Genomic DNA, 8,080 nt, shown 5'->3' with positions numbered 1-8,080 from the left:
TATCAGTACACCTTCGCTGACGACATAGTCAGCATTCGGCCAATCGTGGAAGGCCGACCACCGCGACGCTTTCGATCGCGCAAGTCGCCAATAGGGGGAATTCCTTGGACGCCATATTTTAGGGCGCTGTTTAGAGCGCATGCTCAGAACAAGCTCCGATTAATAGGCTGTTAAGACCGGCAATCTTGATGGTGAGGAATGCACGTTGCAAAAGAACCGTGAAAGCTCGCTTTCAGCATGCGCTCATCAGTTGCGCACACAGCTAGGGCCGCCAGTGAATACCCCCTATTAGGGGTGTGCGCGACCAAAAGCGTCGCTGGGGTCAGCTTTCCACGATTGGCCAGACCATGGGCATATGAGCATTGTCAGATTGTCAACTTTGACGCTGTTAGTTCCGGTTGCGATGGTTCCTAGCTTCCACTGTGATTTTTAAACACACCATCGAACTCGTCGTCGCACCTGATGGTAAGTAGCCAGGGTAACAACTGGTGACGTCACGGCGAGGCAAATCGCAGTCGTGACGTCACGGATGTAAACCATTAGAGGGCGCCACCGAAACATCTCGACGCTATTAAGTCTATAAGCCAGAGGAAGCGCATGCGGCGAAATCAAGTTGATGTGAGAGCGCCGTCCGCTAGGCTCTCCTGCTGACTGCACACAGGTTCGGTGACGCATACCTGTGAAATGTGTTTTGAATATCAACAGGCCAAATATCCTGAGAGCATTCTATTCCCTAACCATTGTACAACGCGAGGCACGACTGCGTTGAACATTGACAGCACAGGCCTGAGAAAGAATATGACAGTTGGTAATTGCCGCGGGTAAGGAGTTCCTACGCTCATCCCCTTAATAGGTTATTGTAATCGGGTAGCATTATTAAGCTGCAATTTAACATTTCCAGCTATGTATATTCTTGACTCCGAATAAGCGGTAGTATGCGCAGTAGACGATTTCAGCTTAGTATGCTTGCACCCCTTTGTGCCCCGCGTATGCGGAGCGGCAGCAAGCATTATTCAACCCTCTTCGAAAGAACTGACGACCTTGACGACGCTCTAGACGTCGTCCTACAGGTCGTCCTAGACGTCGTTTTCAAAGTCGTCGCTTAGGATGTCGTCCTCAACGTCGCCTTTGAGGTTTTCCCAGAGGTCTCCTTGGCGTCGTCCCATAGGACGTTCTTGAGGTCATCCTAGAGGTTGTCCCGGAAGGTCGTCTTTGAGATAACGCTAGGGGTCACCCCAGAGGTTATTCTTCCTGACGTCGTCTTTAGAGGACGACGTATGTCCGATAAAGATCCTCGACGTCGTCCTTGAGGTATTCCTAGAAGTTGTCTTAGAGTTCGTCTTAAAGGTCGTCCTAGATGTCGTCCTCAACGTCGCCCGCTAGAACAACGTGCTCGACGTCGTTCTAGACGACATCAAGGAGGGCGTCTGGGACGACGTTGGGGGTGACGCCCTAGAGGACGACGTTAAGAGCGACGTCTAGGACGACTTGAAGGACTACCTCTAGGGTGATTTCAAGGACGACAATTATTTAGCGTCGTCCTAGAGGACGACGCTAAATTTAGTAGGGAATTTCCCCGCTAACTTTAGCGGAAATATTGACGTCGCAACTTATGCACCAATTCAGTTTCCGCACTAAATTTCGCGGTGTGCAACGATAATGCTATTGCATTCAGAGATAATCGCCCTTGTGGTTTCTACAAATTTGCATCACCCATCAAATTGCTGCCATGTTAATTTTGACAGTTTTTGACAAACTAAATACAACTGCCTAGCTTAATGGTACAAACGACAGGAAGTCTGCCAAAATGACTAATCATAGTGGCAAGGAAACATATTTTGATAAGGATTGCTTCAAATAGGAAGCCATTCGCGTGATGTTTCCTTCTACAGAACGTCTTATTTTAAACAAAATAAAAATGCTACTCCACAGCTTTGCAGGGCCATTTTTCTAATTTAGACAAGAAATAAATGCAATAATCTATTTTGATAATCGTGAGAGGCAATTGGAACTTTCGAACGTCTCATTATTGAATGCCATAATAGAACCGCTTCCGCGAAACTTCATTTGGATCTTCTCGTAAACATTATCTTAATGCAGAGAAAAAGACAGATCCGAAAGCGCGTATCTTTTTCTTTAATGCAGATTGATCTTTAACTAAAGCAAATTCGGAATTTATGCAGCCGACGACGCTACCTTATCCATAATCACACTACGCCGTCATCAACTAAATCTAGCTGGCTAACTTCCTGCTAAAGTTAGCGGGACGTACGCCACTCTTTAGTCATGCGACACATTGGTCTTTGCCATTATAAGTCACGTCGTCACGTGCCTTGTGACACTGCAGGTCACTTGACCAGGCGACAAGCCTCAGGTAACCGCCATGTCAGCTTATCTCATTTTTACATCGTGGAGGAACGTGACGTCACGTTCCTCCACAACGTCACCACATCACGTCACTACGTGACGTAATGTGATGACGTGAACCCCTGAATGTGACACAAGACTTCAAGCGATGTCAGGTCAAGTGGCGTTACGTGAATTTGTCATGTCGCGTCTCGCGGCATAATTAGATGACGTAGGTCTCATTTCAACCCGGCTCGACCACTAACGTTCCCAGATGGAATGACGCTGTTGAAACCGCGGCTTCAAGTTACAAGGGCAACCCGCTGTCCAGATTTTTTTTATACATGATCCATTCTTTCAACACACCACACGTTTGGGCGATAGGCAAAAGGCGTGCCTTAATCCTTTTAGAAACAAGAAATGAACTGGCAACAGAGGAATAAAATAAATTCAAAACAATGGACGACGAACATTTCGTCTCCCTTCTACCGAGTTTGTTTTATTCTTTTTGTTGCCAGTCAATGTTAGCAACAGGCTCTTCTGTTAATGTAAAAAATGAACACACCCAGATTCCTGCTTCCGTTATTTAGCCACTTTACCACGTTTCCAACTGCTCGCCTTTTGATTTCAGGGAGAATGAAGGTCGACCCAGCGGTTTCACGAATGGTGCCTCGAGCGGGAGCTCGGCAGGGAAAACGGCCGGAGGCCAAGGCAGCTTGACCGCCAGTGAGGTCGTTCGTCAGGAGGACGCAGGTACTGAGCTGGGCGGTATTCCGGGCAAGATGGCGGCGCGGGAAGCCACCGAGGCAGGCTCTAATGATCCTTCAAACCTCGATGTACAAATTAAGATTCAAAAAGAACGCGGAGCTACGTTCCAATTACCGGAAATGTCCAGGCAAGTCTTTTTTATTTTGCCATGGCGAAGCTTTTTGTGACTTGTTGATCGGATTTTTTCGTGTTCGTCGACAAAAAATCATTTACTAAATTTTGAAGACAAAAAAAAAAATGTGCGGCCCTCAGGAATTGAATCTAGGGACTCTGCGTGCAAGCCGGATCCGTTGCCACTTGCCACGAACACTTCGATGTCCACTTGCTGCGCTTTGCTCGGTATAAACACAGAAGAAAAACAAAAGTTGGGGCTCCAATCCGCGCCATGAAGGTAGTTGACCATCGAAGCTGTAGTATCACCCGCAACGATTGCCTACTGCACTATACCAAGTGATTGACGAAAGAAAAGTAAATGCACTGTGCCAAAGCTTTTCCAAGTCAGCAAACCAACCCAAGTCAGCCAACCACCGAGCATGGGTCATGCATTGATCTAACGTTAGCTAAGAATCTCTCATGAGTGACAACGGAAAACCTCACCGTGTACTGCAGTGATCACAAAGCAGTTATGAATGTCGTTTCAAAATAAAAGTTTCGGTACAGTGCATTTACTTTAATTCCGTCAATGATATGGTATAGGGCAGTGGGCATCCGTTAGAGGTGATACCATAGCCTCGCTGGCCAACCAATTTCACATCGTCGAATGGAGCCCCAACTTTTGTTTTTTAAGAAAACGTACTGGATAAAGGAATGGATACATCACAATATTTTTTTTATAAAATCATCCAATCGCGACGGGGGGAGTGGGAAGGGGATTATGGTAAGTGTATGGCAAGGACAACAAAGGTAACATGACACCCGTCATGAGCGGACAAGGCTATTTAAGGAATCTATCATTTGCTGGCGGTGCGGGTGCTCCGGTTGTGGGCGTGTCCAGACTTCGTACGTGGTTGGCCCTGCATCTTCAGGGTGTGCGTTTATGGCATTATTCTAATGCTCGGCGTGCCTCCCGCGTCGTCCAGACGAGATGACTGTACGATTCGGAATCGTACAGTGCGTGCAGAAGGGATCGGTGCACCGGTCGTCAGGTGCGGATGGACTGTGGAACCTCGTCAGCCAGACAGGTGTAATTGGCGCCTTTGTTAGAAATATGTTTTTTAATAAACTTTTATTTCCACCACAAATGGATGGCGGCGAACAAAGAAAAGACCTGCATAGGCAGCTTTACGTGTCCTTAACCACGTACTATCGGGGAAAAATGAAATGCGAACAGAGGAGCGCGTGGCTCGCGGTACAGGCTGCGCCGCCTGGAAGTGAACCTAGGGGCGAGGCTGCGTGGCCTACTCCGACGTGTTCACGCCCCTCCCTCTGCCTTCCCCAAGCTTCAGCAGTGCGCCTCTTAGTGCGCTGAAAGCTATCACCGCTATCTTTGCTGGCTCAGCGCGCGTGGTGCAAAGAAGCTCGCCGCACTCGCCGAGCAGGCAAAGATAGCGGTAACAGCTTTCAGCGCACTGAGAGGCGCACTGCCGAAGCTGGGGGAGCGCCAATCGAGGGGCGTTAACACATCCAAGTAGGCCACGCACCCTCGCCCCTAGGTTCACTTCCAGGCGGCGCAGCCTGTACCGCGAGCCACGCGCTCCTCTGTTCGCATTTCATTTTTCCTCGATAGTACAGTATACAGCGACGGTCGCACATCAGGAAATTAAAATGTGCAGAAGAGCAACATACAAAAGTCACCATAACATGTGCAGCCGATATCATAAATGAGAGGAAATGAAACTATTAATCATAAGCATCAATGAAAAACAATTTGATCGAATTTTTCGTATTGACATTTTGTTCAAATTCATTAATTTGCATTCATAAAAACTTACTAAATTAGGTATATTGTATTTTACCGTCTCTGTGCCATAGTTTGTTCTTCGCATGACCACCTCTCAACAGCTGACGCCAAGAGTAGGAAATACGTTAATATATATTGAGGAGACGACAAAGGGTTATTAGAAAGTTTGTATTCCTAGTGACCTCTTTCTCTTGGCTTGTACTAAGTCTGTAGTGTACAAGGTTTGGACGTTGATGACGCGGAACTTTTTTAAATAAGTCAGATGTATGAGACTAAACTGGAATATTGCCTACGGCCCTTACTGCTTTCTTTTGCAACATGAGTGCCCTTTCATGATTCGGTAAAGGGGTTGTCCTCAAGCTAATGGAAATGACTCAGGTAGGAATAGAACGAGAAATTTTGAACTATTAACATAACGTTTATCGGTAAAGTATAACGATGACGGTATAACACGCCAAAAACCTGTGACAACGTTTTTATAATGTACTTCATGTGATTACCCCATGACACATTCTCACAAAAAAAAGTCATACTTAGAATTAGAAAAAAGAATATTACGATATCAATATTTGTTTAATTTATGTTCAGGTATTTCGTAATGGTGACCACTTAATTTGGGACGAAAGAGCACGGCTTTTAATACCTCAATGTTTATTTCAAGTTAATAAAATCTACTCCACATCTTCGACCCAGAATCGTCTGGTTTGTTTTGTCAAATAACAAATAGGCACATCAGCAGAAAAAAAAATTGTGTCTTGGCATAATTAATGATTTTGCTTCTGATTTAACATTGATTAATATAATTTACGTATATATTGAAGAGAAAATTACTCGATATCATTTCTGGTGGTGCACCGGAAGAGATGCGTCTTGTGAAAGAGGAGTATGCATTAATTGTGTCGTATTGGAATCGATGCTCCAGATATGATTATACCACCTGCAAAGCATGCCCTCAAAAATCGTATCTAATTTAGCTAAAAATATTCTGTGATTATCAATCGCCTCTGAGAAGTCAATAACTATACGAAGAACCAGTTCCTTTTTATTTTTTTACAAATTTTGAGGAATGAAATATAATGGCTAATAGGAACTGGAAATGCTCAGCGTGGTCCTTGCCGGGACAAGCACATCATGCATGAGGTTGAGAACCCTGGGCAGTCCACTCAAGATCTCCGACAAGCGTTTTTGGAAATATTCCGGAGCTGTTGTTATCCCAAAAGGTAGTCGCGTAAAGCGAAAACAGCCAATTGGGGTGAAGAACGTGGTGAGTTCTTGGCACGAGGGAGAGAGACAGATTTGATGAAAACCGGAATTACGCCGCCCCCAGCTGGCCAAGCGTTTCCTCCGCAGTTGAAAGGACCTAGCGCTCTCGTCGGACGGAGGTGCTGACGTGATTAAGTCGATGCAGATCCTTACGTTTCCAGAAGGCTTCAGGACTGGAACAATCTCAGCACACCAGTCGGTGGGACCTTCAACTGGGCGGATGACGCCCAGATCCACCATCTTTCTGAGTTCTTGAACGACTGCATCTCTCAGAGGAATGTGCACGCGACGTGCGACGCTCAGCGAGTAAAACACCGCCGCTGGGTCTAGTCGGATGGTGTATTCTCCTGGAAGTGTCCCAAGGCCGTTGAAGAGTCGAGCAAGGCGCTTCTTGAGGCGTTCGGTGCTGCAGAGAAACTTGACGAGTCCCAAGTTCTGTATGGCAGGGAATCCAAGAAGAGCAGTGCAAAGTTGTTGTACGACGTTAACCTCTTGACTTGTGGACTTGTCCTTCCACCTCATGACAGCGTCAAACTTCCCCAACACCTTCAGGGCATGTGCACTAGGCTCCGAAAGGACATCTTCTGCTGAGCGCAGGCCAGGAGGCGGTATTCCCGAAAATGTATCTGGGACCAATGAGACCCCTGCACCGGTGTCGATCTTTGCAGTCAGTGAAACGTTGTTCACGGTTATCATCGCGAACTTGGCGTTCGGCCGTCTAGCAACTCGTCGACGGCGCCGAGAAAAACCGCCGGTGTTTGATTCTGTTCCACTGAGGAAATGCCTTTTGTTCCTCCAGGCATCTTCTTACAGATACGTGCGTATTGACCCTTGGTTTTGTATCGAGCGCACTTTTCGGCTCGCGGAGGGCTGTCAAAACGAGCGTGATGCAATCATTCGAAATAACCACACGTGGAGCTTGGTTGTTTTGCTTGTGAGGTTCGCTTCGCATTTGTAGAAGAGGGAGCGCTGCGAGGCTTAGATGACGAGCCTTTCGCCACTGCGTCCAAGTCGACGTCTTTAGTCTTGACAGGCGGTTGCGCTTCAGTCTCTTTCAACAACTGCTGCCGCCTCTGCACAGACTCTTTCTGTCGACACTTGGCGAGCGCGGAAGTAAGAGTGAGCGCAGCGTCTTACTGAAGAGCTTCCGAGAGTAACTTGTCTCGCAGCCCAAGAGCGAAGCGGCGACGAATCAGGCGGTCTCGCAGGCTTCCAGAGTCGCATCGGTCCGCCATGTTGTAGAGCACGGTTACGTACTGGTTTGCTGTTTCAGTGGGCCACTGCTTCCGTCTGTTGAAACATGCAGACTCGTATACTGCGTATTTGACTTGAATGTAGTGACCGTCGAATCTCGATTTCACGGTGTCGTACTTCTTGGCGTCGGCGTCGGATAACCCGAAGGTGTTGAAAATTTACCTAGCCTGGCGACCCGTGACGGAGAGCAGCGTTCGCCCCTGAGTTTCCTCGTTCTGTGCGGCCAGTCCGGTTGCGTGACAGAAATCGTCGAACTTGGTGATTCACGCCGGCCACTCTGAAGCGTTCCCATAGTGGAAGGGTTCAAGCGGCCGGAGGGCGAGTCCGGTGGCGACATTTGCCCGATCAATGACTCTGTGTGGTCCTCAACCACAAGGCGACGCCCGAAACTTCAGAAGCGGCGGGATCCCCCTTCGGACACCACGTATCGATGCTCGGTGTCACCCGAAAAAAATACAACCGACTCCGTGCCGCGGCAAACCAAAAATAACGTTGATTCCCTCTTGGCCCTGCACAAGCCACGGGCCCCAAGGCAAGCGTGTGCGTGCC

General features: G+C 47.6%; 1 pseudogene; it reads right to left on the bottom strand.

Annotated features, from left to right (window-relative positions):
• Positions 1 to 608: 608 nt before the first annotated feature.
• On the bottom strand, positions 609 to 7,596 carry LOC115323087 (annotated as a pseudogene).
• Between the last annotated feature and the right edge of the window lie 484 nt (positions 7,597 to 8,080).

The sequence above is a fragment of the Ixodes scapularis genome, unplaced genomic scaffold (assembly GCF_016920785.2).
Source record: "Ixodes scapularis isolate PalLabHiFi unplaced genomic scaffold, ASM1692078v2 PGA_scaffold3__209_contigs__length_174095766, whole genome shotgun sequence".
In the NCBI taxonomy this organism is placed as follows: Eukaryota; Metazoa; Arthropoda; class Arachnida; order Ixodida; family Ixodidae; genus Ixodes; species Ixodes scapularis.
Note: the sequence above shows the minus strand (reverse complement) of the source record. Positions and strands in the feature narration are given on the sequence as shown.